The following is a 12,422-nucleotide window of genomic DNA, read 5'->3' as shown; positions in this document are numbered from 1 at the left end:
GCTTATTATTTTTGGTGATGTGAAAGGCAGGTGGAAATGTGAATGAAGTGCTTGACCAAGGTAAATGATGTCACTAAGAATTTCCCAAGAGAAAAAGAAATTTTGGGTAAAGGATATGGCAAATACAAGTTTGTAAAAACTACTACCAACCACAATTATGTATATAGACATATACTTGTAAATGTACAGGTCTGAATAAGTATGTACACAGGTAAATGCATTCATACCCAGCACTGCCACTGAGTTGATTCCCACTCAATGAAACTTTACAGAGCAGAAGAGAACTACTCCATAGGGTTTTCAAGACTGAAGAAGCAGAAAGCTTCATCTTTCTACTGCAGAGCAAGTGGCAGGGTTGACTAACTAACCTTACAGTGAGCAGCCCAACATGTAACCTACTGTACCACCCAGGCTCCAATATATCAATGTTGATGTCATTAAATGTAATCAAATCAATTCTGACTAATCATGAGCAAGAACAAGGTTTCCAAGGCGTGGCTGATGGGTTTAAACCACCAAGCTTGCCATCAGCAGTCCAGTGCTTACTCTGCAGCACCACTCCAGGTTGCCAGTATATCTATGTTGTTGCTGTTAAGCACCATCAAGTTGATTCTGACTCTTAATGACCTTGTATAAGCTTTCAAAGGAACAGCTGGTAGGTTTGAACCATCGACCTTGCAGATAGTAGACAAGGACTCCAATGCCTCTAAAGGCATATATATATATATATACATTTAGTTAACTGGCATAATATGGTAGTATAAACCTTGTGAGTGGCCATCTAAGATATAACTATAGGTCTCTAATAACCTAGACCAAGACAGAGAGCAGAAAGCCAAAGTCGCAGAGAACAAAACAGTCTTCAAAACTAACAGTCTATGTGAACTATGGCTTCATCAATCCTGATACCAAAGAATAAAACAGTACCTGCCTACCAGCAGGGAGGAGTCCTGGTGTGGCACAGGAGGATAAGCACTTGACCTCAAGGTCAGTTTGAACCACAAGTTCAGCAGTTCAAGCTCACCAGCCACTCCTCAGAACCTATGTAGGGTCGGTATGAGCTGGAACTGATTTGACACTTACCAACAACCACCAGCACTACCGAGCATTCTGACCAGACTCATGATAGACAGAGCATGCTAGAATCAGAGAAAAATGTCAAACAAAGCATGCCCTCAGAAATTTCAAGAGAAACTGAGAAAACATATTCCTATCTGCTCCAAATAGAAGTCCTGCTCTGGAAAATACAAAAAGCCCCCCTTATACTTGTAAAGGTAAGGTTTAGCTTTCATAGATGCCACAGTAAAATAAGCAATCTTGAAAACATTCTCCAAATTGCTCTTTCTTCAGTTCCCATGGATCATTTTAAATAAAACACCTCAGCTATTAAAAGTCACTATTAAAAGCCCTAGTATGGTTCTGTGGATTAATGAGCTGGACTACAAAGTCGGTTTGAATATCAAGGTCAGTGATTCAAGCTCACCAGCTGCTCCTTGGAAAGCCTATACAGGGTCGCTATGCCAACTCAACAGCACTTAAGAACAACAACAACAACAACAACAACCCCCCTATATTATACATCTAATCAAACAGAATCGTGCTATATTATCATATAAGATTACAGAGTCCAAAATAATTAAGCTTTATCATCATTATGACTAGATTTTGTGTAATTCCAATGTGCAATTAATCAAATAAAACTTCCTTAATACCTAATCTAACAAAGCCAAGGATATTTAGCTTGATCATATTTCCTTTTTATTGCTTTTCGGTTTGTTTTGTTTTTAGCCATTTAATTGGAAATATAAAAGTAATTTCTTGGTTGAAAAAAGCAGGTTGTTATTGTTGCGCTCTTTGACTTGATTAGGTATGTATGCTCTACAAATAGTTCTAGGAATAGCATCATCAAAAAATAATAAATCTTTCAACTTCTTAAACAAATCCAGATCCAACAAACCTATATTTGTCTAATTATAGGTTTGTGTTTTGATGTGGTTTTCTATGTAAATACATTCTTAAGGTTTACAATAGGAATGTTTTTTATTAAAAGCAGATGTCATGTTAAAAGTTACAAAGTACCAAATATTTATTATGTATCTCCCAAACAAACCTAAATTGTTTTATTACTATAAGATACTTCACATTTAAGACATTATTTTAGGTCTTCAGCCTAAAATACAAATATAATTGTCCAAATCTAACAATACATACACTTGTCAGTTGCAACTTGTATAATTATTACCAGTAGAGAAAGTTAGGCTTCTACTAATCAAATTATCATTCAGCCAATCACCATGTGAATATTTAAACACATATTATAAAACATACATAATATCTAAAACAAAATATTTATGACAAATAAAAGAGAAGTAGATATTCTGGGGTAAAATATATAACTTTTTTCCCCTTTTTATATCAATGAATATTATATTAGGAGATAATATTTAAAGCACAACACATACATTTTACCAATTCAAAAACAGCAAGATGAATATTAAAAGGAAGAAGCTTTTTAATAGCAACTAATATTTCATATTTCAAGATTGAAGTTGTCAAGGACTTCATTCTTCTTGGATCAACTATCAACACTCACGGAAGCAGCGGTCAAGAAATCAAACGATGGATTGCATTAGGCAAATCTGCTGCACAAGACCTTTTTTTTTTTTTTTAATGTTTTATTGTGAATTATGTGAATTATGGGAGAACATTGGTTTTACATTCATTCTATCGTATATCATCTCATTGCCATGGTTACAATCCCCTCCATGCAATCCTTCCCCCGTGCACAAGACCTTTTTAAAGAGCAAAGATGTCAGCTTGAGGATTAAGGTACGCCTGACCCAAGCCATGGTATTTTCAATAACCTCATATGCATGCGAAAGCTGGACAGTGAATAAGGAAGACCATAGAAGAATTGATGCCTTTGAGTTATGGTGTTGGAGGAGAATATTGAAAATGCCGTGGACTGCCAAAAGAACCAATAGATCCGTTTTGGAAAAAGTGTAGCCAGAGTGCCCCTTGGAGGCCTAGAGGGCCAAACTTCGTTTCTCATAGTTTGGACATATTCTCAGGAGGCACCAGTCGCTGGAGAAGGATATCATGTTTGGTAAGGTGGAGGGTCAGAGAAAAAGAGGAAGACCCCCAATGAGATGGATTGGCCAAGTGGCAGCATCGATGGACTCAAGCGTGGCAACAGTAGTGAGGGTGGCACAAGATCTGTCTGTGTTTCGTTCTGGTGTGCATAAGGTCGCTATGAGTCGGTACCAACTTGATGGCACCTAACAACAACAACAACTATTTCATATAAAATTTCTTAGAGGTATGACATTACCCAGTCCCATAAAGAGCATCTGAATAATGAATACTTCATTTCTCATCATCAGTATGAATTTTTACAGCATTTTTTTTTTTTAAGTCTTAGTTGTTAGGTGACAAAGCACAATGGAAAATTTAAACAGGATCCCAAATGTCTAATTCCTTACATTTGCATCTGTAATAAATGAGAATTCTAATGAATCTTTTATTATCCTCCTTTATAATAAGTAACAGATTTAACTATCTATTTTACTAATCATATTTCCAGAGGCTGAAGCCTAACAAATATTTAGCTATCATAGCTTTTCTCCATCGTTTAATCAGAGAATTTTAATCTGATAAATAGAACAGAAGAAATCTATGAACAGATTCATTTGTATTTCATTAAACGAATACACAAATGTCAGTTATGGTTTGAAAAGAATTACCAAAAGGCACCCATGCTAACTTTTCTGTGTAAATTTACATTGTGAATAACATGTTCTTTTATATCTTTGAAGCAGGATTGTTTTTACTGTTCCCAAATCATAGGGAACCTGTATAGGGTTTCCAAGGAGCAAGTGGTGAGTTTGAACCATTGACCTTGTACTTCAAACCAACCTTGCAGTCCAGTGCTTACCATACAGATCCACATTAGACACTATTTAATTACAGAATATTTTGAAGAGATTGTTTCTTTTTGTGTTATCATGGGTTGAATAAAAAGTATCATCACTTGACAATTAGGTAAGGATGAGCCACAGCTACTGCTTCTAAATACTATTTAGAATCGACACAAGCAAATGGCCCTTGTTTTTATTGCTTACAGAAGTTTATATGTCTAAATCTCCCATCAGTCAGATAAACTTTTATAAACTAGGCAAACATCATGTTTGGTGGCATAGCAATTAATGTACTTGCCAAAATTTGTTACGATATGGAAAATGCTTTTCAAGTATTTCTATACACTTTCACAACTATAATAACAGTAATTTATATATTGAGCACATACCAAACATAATACAAATTCAGATTCTTGTTAAAATATATTTTGGTCTCTCCATAAATAAAATATTATATTGAAGCTATATAAACACATACGATATTCTCCATCCATGCTTGTGGTATGGATATTAGGGTACAGATTCTGAAAGCCAGCTGGAGTATAAATCCTAGCTCTGCCACTTGTCTAGTTTAGGAAAATTATTTATATAATTTCTTAAGCTTGGAGTCCTGGTGTGGCGCTGGAGGTTACTGTGTCGCACTGCAAAGTCAGTTTGAACTGCATGGTCAGTGGTTCAAGCTCACCAGCCACTCCTTGGAACCCCTATACAGGGTTGCTATGGGTCGGAACCAACTCGACGGCACTTAACAACAGTAACAGCAACATACCTCGATTTTTCTATACTGGGAGTAACAATGTGTATCTCACAGAACGTTGTTACTATTATTGTTTCTAAGTGCCATCCAGTGAATTGCAACTCATAACAACCCTGTATAGGGTTTCTGAGGAGTGGTCATTGGGTTTGAACCATCAATCTTGCACTAACCAGTCCAGTATTTATTCTACAGTGCCAGACAAGAACTCCGACCTCATAAAATGATGGGGGTAAAATGGATCAACACAGGTAAGTGTTAAGAACAGTTATTTGTTGTTGTTGTTAAGTGCCATCCAGTCGGTTCCAACACGTAGTAACCCTGTATAGTTTCCAAGGAGCAGCTGGTGAGCTTGAACCACACCGACCTTGCAGTTCAAATGGTTTTGCAGTCTGGTGCATTAACCCACAGAGCCACACCAGGACTCCAAGAACAGTTATTGGCACATGATTTCTGTGGCCATTAGAATTGCTGTAGTTATAGTTACTACTACTGTCTTTACTGAAATGCGTATATTGGTTTAGGACCTCATTTGGCACAGGATTAACCAAAACTTCTTTTTGATACAATCATGATTATATAAAATTCTGAGGTAAATTATTTCACTTTCTTATTTATGAGGTCATATTAAGCTTCAAGGCTTATTTGCTCAAAAAGATCCTAAGGTGCCTTAGAATCATCATCAAAATTATCCTGGCAATAGAAGATTATATTAATTTTTAAATGTGGAAATTAGAATACTTTATTACAAACATTTCCAGAATATAAGCTGATTTTGCATCAAAACTCTTTGAAAACTTTAAAAACCATATTTATCTAAGCTTATTATTATAATGCATTTGATTTTAATTCACAATCTACAAAATACTCTTAAAGTTAGAGCTAACAAAGAAAATAATCTAAATGGCTTCATAGAGAAAACCAACACACAAACATATACCACTAAAACCATAACAAGTCCAACCAAGAAATAGGTTCTACAAAGTCTATTAATCCTCCAATTTAAAACAAATAAGCTCTCCAAAAAATAATAACTCTACTATCATAGTAATATGATGAATAAAAAGCAAAGCTATTATCATTAAGAGAAATTACATTATATATAAGAAAAATGTTATGCTTTTAGAAAGTACGGAACAGTAATTTTTGTGTTGGAGAATAAGCATACTAAATACTTTCCTTTCCACTAGCTTTTGTTAAAGGTTAAAGTGCCTGTTCACATAAGAAAAGTGTTATCAATGTGAACCTCAAGAAACCAAACTACTCAAAACTGTTTTTTTTTTTTTTTCAATTCAATCTAGGGAGAACAAACTAAGTAGTTTCAAAATCCAAGGACTGACTGGTCCCAAGGCATTTCCTCCTCTGTCCTTTCTTAGGCTTGATCCTTTTTCTCTTTTCTATGTTTACGTTACTCTCTCTTAGAGGATACTTCTTGGGTTTTTTCCCCTTTCTATTCTTAAGCTTTTCTGTAACAGACACTGTTTCTACCCCTGCCTTCTTTCCCAGGACACTCTGGTGTTTGTCTAAATCCATTTCTTCATAACTTTTTTTCTTCTGCTTGGGCCGCGCTTCCTCCGGTTTTTCTCTGCCTTCCTCAGGGTACCTTTATGCCTGGCTTGATGGCCACTGGTTCTGTTTTCTGAGAAGGCTTGTAACCTCCAGGTTCTCCACTATATAAGCCACAATTCCATTCTCACTGACTAAGGTCCAGGGCTACCGGTTTTTCTAGGGAATAGTCCCTGCGAGTTGACAATAGCCTGGAGTGTCTAATTTCAGTCTGCTGTCAGGAGCTGGTAGCCACTGAGGAACCAGGTTTTCCAATGTTGGTGGAATTTAACCTTGGTTAAGTCTGGACAGTTTCAGATGGGAGTGTTTAATTACACATTCTGTATCTGGGTCTGAAATCAACCTCTACTTTGTACTCAATGATTTCTAAATAGTCCTCTCTCATCTTTGTGAAACAAGTCTTTGGTTTTAAAGCCTCTGGCTTTCTGCACTTTTATGTAATCCTCAAGTTCAACTTGGAAAGAATCATATGTCTTCTTTGAATGCTTCATTAGGTTGACCAAAAGTGATTCTCCATATCAGGCTGAGGACTCGGGAGAGAACTGTGGTTGGATTTGCTCCTTAGCCGCTTCAGTTTTTCAGCATTTAACTTCCCACACAGTGAGATTGTGCGGTAGTAACTAGGGAACTTCTCTGAGGCAGGCGCGGGCATCTATAACTACTGCCCCCTCCCCGCCAACGTGGCTAGCCAGGGGATAAGCAAAGGTGCAGGCGGCAGAGAGGCAGGAACAGCCGCTGCCGCTGAGCAGGCGGGGCAGAAAAAGGAGGCCTGTGGTGCTGTGGGTTAATGCGCCAGACTGCAAAGCCATTTGAACTGCAAAGTCGGCAGTTCAAGCTCACCAGCTGCTCCGCGGAAACCCTATACAGGGTAGCTATGGGTCGGAACTGACTCGACGGCACTTAACAACAACCACAACAAGGCATTCCTTTGGAGTCCTGGTGTGGCGCTGTGGGTTAATGCGCCTGACTGCAAAGCTGTTTGAACTGCAAGGTGGGTGATTCAAGCTCACCAGCTGCTCCTCGGAAACCCTATACAGGGTCACTATGGGTTGGAGCCTACTCGACGGCACTTAACAACAACAGCAAGGCATTTCTTAAAAATGAGCAAGTAGGGAAGAGGAAAGATATCAGAATTGGCAGAAAGACTGCATGGATCCACAGCAGAAAAGATAAGGAAAACCAGATGACACAGAATTTGTCAAAACCAAGTCAACTGTACAAAAATAGCTAAACAGAGCCCTGTTTGGGCTGAGAATCAACAACAGCAGACAATGAAGTAGGTGGCCATACATGGCAACACCACCCACAATTCGATGCAGATATAGAAATATCCACAGTCAAACGAAACTACAAGACTGAAAAGAGGAAATCATGCATTCCGAGCCAGAGAGATGCACACCAACACTAGCTATCATGTCACATCAGCATCAACAGTGAGGTTCAAAAAGCAGAAAACAACAAATGTTGCCTAGGATGTGGAGAAACTGGAGCCCTCCTCCATTGCTCTTGAGACTGTAAAATGGTCCAACCACTTTGGAAAATGAATGGCATGTCGCTTCCCAAGAAAACTGGAAATAGAAATACCTTATGACCCAGCAATCTCTCTACCAGCCAGGGCATGAAAAGATATATGCACACCAATATTCACTGCAGCACTATTCATAATAGCAAAAAGATGGAAATGGTCTAAGTGCCCATCAACAGAAAAGATACACAAACTTGGGCCCATACTTACAATGGAATACTCTGCAACCTTGAAGAATAACAATGAATCTGTAAAAACACCTCAAAACATGGATGAGCCTGAATGGCATCATTATATGTTGAGTGGAATTAGTCAATCAAAAAAAAAAAAGGCACAAATATTGTATGAGATCATTATTGTAAATGCTTACAAAAAGGTTTCCACATTAAAAGAAACATTCTTTGAAGGTTACCAGGGGTGTGAGGGAAAGGAGAGTAGTAATTCACTGGCTAGAAGCTAGACACACGTTTGCTCCTTGACAAAGAGGACAATACACAAGAAGAGGAGGGTGGCAGATGATTAATGAAGACAGGGGAAAACTCAGGGAAGTATGCATGGGCTAAAGGGGATAGAAGTAAATAGTGATACATTCTAACCTTGGAGCAACAGTGTTAAGTAAGTAGATACATGGATTGAGACACAGGCTGAATGGGTTATTGGTGTTGAGTACCACTGAGTTGATTCCAACACATAGTAACCATGTATAAGGAGGAGCTCTGGTAGCGTAGTGGTTACGAATCAGGCTGCGAACTTTAAGGTCAGCGGTTTGAAACTACCAGCTGCTCCGCGGGTGAGAGATCAGGCTTTCTACTCCCGTAAAGATTTACACCCTCGGAAACCCTGTACAGGGTCACTATGGGTCGGAACCAACTCGACAGCACTTAACAACAACAACATAATGTTTCTTAGGAGCAGCTGTAAACCTGAACTGCTAAATGGATGAAGAAGGGAGAAAAGGGGGTTTACGTGTTTGACTTCCTTATGGATATTGCTTCTCCCTGCCTAGTATTGTAAAATACACATACATGTGTGATGGAAAATGTATATTGGGAATTATGATTACAGAAATCTTGTAGGACCCTCCTCAGCCTATAATTGATTACATTTGCTAAAAGGAGAGTTAGAATTTTCCTAGTTCAATTGGGTTCTTGTGAAGCCTTTGTAGAGTACCCGGGCTTTAGGTGGAATCCTTAGTCTCACCCAGGACCTTCTGAGTTAGAACATCTGCATTTGAAAAGACATGCAGCCCAACACAGAACTTCTGGCAGAACAGATTTTTGTTGAAAAAAAGACCTGCGGAAAAAATGAGACTGTTCGCCTTTTTGTGTTTCAAACATGCTGTTTGCTATAGAGGCAACAAGGCAAGAAAATCAGCCCATCAGAGAAAACCCCCTTCTAGGATTGAAAGTTACAGGGAACCCACGAAGAGTCTAATAGGCTTACTGGTAACCACCTGGGTGTCTTTGTGAGTGGAAGTAGGGAGAATGCAACGAATACACTGGCTGAGTTTGGACATGTTCCATTAGCAGCCACTGACCTTGAGGTAAGAGAGAAAAAAGGACTGGCTGGTCTGTAGTTTAGGGTGTTTGTGAACTCCTGAGTGCATGGGCACTGAACAAGCCCCCGGAGGGGGGCGGGATTGAAAGTGAAGGGGCCCGCTGGTCTGAAATGCAAGAGAGTGTGTGTGAACTCCCAAGCTACCAGCTAGTATCTATTTGACCTAGCTTGGATGACTAGGGCTGAGCTGTCCAGAGCCCGCCCAGATAAAGATGCTTGATACTGTTTGTTGTTGCTGTTAACTGCTGTGGAGTTGGTTCTGACCCATAGCGACTTTGTATAGGGTTTTCATGGAGCAGCTGGTGAGCCTGAACTGCTGACCTTGCTATTCAAACTGACCTTTCAGAACAGCGCATTTACCCACAGAACCACACCAGTAAGCAAATGCAAATTGCTACAATCTGAGGAACTGGATTGTATTTATGGATGCAATTGCTCAAACTTCTAACCAGAATTGAAGATTCTTCATACCAAGGACAATGCTTGTCTTCTCAATGTATGGGTTGACTGGGGTGGGCAATTTAGACATTGGCTATCAAAAATTGCGGGGAGGGGGACTCCCATAAAGGCATGAAATGACTTACTTACAAGCTTTTATGGGTGTGATTAGCTTCAGAATGAGGGAGGTAAAGTAGAATCTCCACTGAATAATATTCCTCTTTCCCAGATGGGTCTGGTGACAAAGGGTGGAGGACAATGATGATAGTATTTAGGATTCAATTCTGAGTAATTGCTGGCAGGACTCATGGTAATTGTCAAAACTGTAACTGTAGAAGATATTAAATTGAAAGAGGGAATAGTTAATCTTTCATTTCATGAACAGACAATCCCAGGACCATCAAGAAAGAATAGTAGTAATGGAGTGTGAGATCCCTAACTAGAAAAGTGGCAACAGAAGAGATGGTGGCCAAGGCGATGGCATGGAGACTGAGCAACTGTGGGCTCTAGGTCCATGGCCTGAGCAAGCCTATGGGCAGGAATGTGCCCTTTGGACATTTAAATGAATCTACATAATTTTGTTTTGTATGTGCATATCAAATATTTTTGCTTTGTTCATTTGAGAAATATAAGAAAGAAGTAGGATAACTGGTCTTACATGGAGAAGATTGTAATCACTGAGATGAAACCAAGTGTATGATTTGTTCAATGTAAAGCTAATAATCTTGTCTGTACACTCACATTCAACTCACATTAAAAAATTCAAAACAATGAATTAAAAATTAACTAAATTTTAAAATAACAAACAAGTGTCAGTTGCATGAACGTCAATACTGAAATACGGGCAGTATTATGGCATCATTCTTTTTGTTGTTTTCCTCATTATTCCTTAAGAAACAAAGTTGTGATTCTTTTTCTTATTGTTGTTGCTGTTAGGTACCCTTGAGTTAGCTCTGACTCAGAGCAAACCTAGGCACAACAGAACAAAACACTGCCCAGTTCAGCACCATCCTCACAATTGTTGTTATGTTTGAGTCCATTGCTGTTACCACTGTGTCAATCCATCTCTTTGAGATCTTCTTATTTTTAAAGATAGTAGGTTAATATTTCATTCTGAAGTGTTTCATACTAGTCTAATTAAAAGTAAGTATGTAGACATGCAGCCCATAAATGGGACAGAGGTAAATAGTGATGCATGTTCAACCTTGGAACAACAGGGCTCTGTGATACAGGGACTGAGGCATAGTCTGAATGGGTAAAAGAGGGGAAATAGTGTTAAGATGCTTGACTGTCTTATGAATACTGGTTTCCCTTGCCTGTTATTGTAAAATAGACACTTGAGTGGAATATTAGGAAACATGATGACAGAAAGCTTGTAAACCTATCCTCAGCCTATAACTGATTAGAATACCTAAAAGCGTTCTAGAACTTGCCCAGTAACATAGGTTTCTTGTGGAGTCTTTGTAGTGTATAGGACCTTAAGTGGAATCCTGCGCTCCATCCAGAACCTTCTGAGGTGGGACATTCTCACTTGAAAGGACATGCAGACCAGCCTGGAGCAGGTAGAGGAACAGAAGATACTGCTTGAAAGAAAGACCAGCATGAAAAATCCAAAGCAAAAATGTCAGTCTGGTTATACTACAAGAACAAGCAAGGTGTTTGCTGGGGAGCCATCAAGGCAAGCAAGCAAGTCCCTTCAGGACAACCGCCCCCCAAGACTGAAACTCAAATGGAATGCACAAGCAGGCATGTAAACTTGCTGGTGACTGTGTTGGTCTACTGGTGAGTGGAAGTGAGGGAAAGGTAGAATCCCCACTGAATAGTTTCCATCTTATCTAGACGGGTCTGGTGAAAGGAGATGGGGATAAGATTCCTATGATTCAATAATGAGTTATTGTCATCATGGCTAATTGTGAATGTTACAACTATAAAAGTAGAAGTTTTATAACATAAAGGAGGGAGTAGTTAATTCAATATTCCAGGAACTGAGGATACCAGGACCATCAAGGGAGAAAAGCATAAGTGGAATGTGGGACCCTATCCAAAGAAGCAGTGACACCAGTGATGGAGGCAGAGATCATGACATTGAGAAATAGAGCAGCTGAGGACTCTAGACTCATGGAAAGAGAAAGGCTGTGTGCTGGAAGCCAGGAGACAGGCTTGTAGAATGTGCCCTTGGGTTGTTTAAATTATTATATATTCCTGAGTGTTTTTGTGTATATCAAAAAAACAAAAAACAATAGGACCACTACTGTAAAAAACTAAGAAAAAGAAACCATACTAAAGTGGGGTAGGTGGAATTTTTTGTTGATTGCTGGAAAGTCAGTGGTGGGTGAGGGGAGGGAAGGGACAGTGGAGCACAGGGTAGGGATTAGACACAGGAAAGTTTGGGTGCTAGGGAGGGGGGCAATATACAAGGAGGGAGAGGGAAATGGAAGAACTTAGCAGATGGGAGAACAAGAAGGCATGTTCGAATGGGCTAAGTGGGACAGAGATAAAGAATGATGCATGCACAACCTTGGAACTACAGGGCTCTGGGATACAGAGATTGACCCATGGTTGGAATGGGGAAAATGGGGAAATAATGCTAAGATGCTCAGCAGTCTTTTGAATCTTGGTTTTCCTTGCATTATAATATAAAATAGACACGGGAGTAGGAGAGAAA

At 39.1% G+C, this 12,422-nt stretch overlaps 1 protein-coding gene and 1 pseudogene across 1 annotated transcript in view; both read right to left on the bottom strand.

Annotated features, from left to right (window-relative positions):
• Positions 1-12,422, bottom strand: part of FMN2 (formin 2) — a 655,381-nt gene that overhangs the window by 401,125 nt on the left and 241,834 nt on the right. The gene's annotated exons all lie outside the window — the stretch shown is intronic.
• Positions 5,993-6,728, bottom strand: LOC102829606 (annotated as a pseudogene).

This window comes from Chrysochloris asiatica, unplaced genomic scaffold, assembly GCF_000296735.1.
Source record: "Chrysochloris asiatica unplaced genomic scaffold, ChrAsi1.0 scaffold00119, whole genome shotgun sequence".
Classification (NCBI taxonomy): Eukaryota; Metazoa; Chordata; class Mammalia; order Afrosoricida; family Chrysochloridae; genus Chrysochloris; species Chrysochloris asiatica.
Note: the sequence above shows the minus strand (reverse complement) of the source record. Positions and strands in the feature narration are given on the sequence as shown.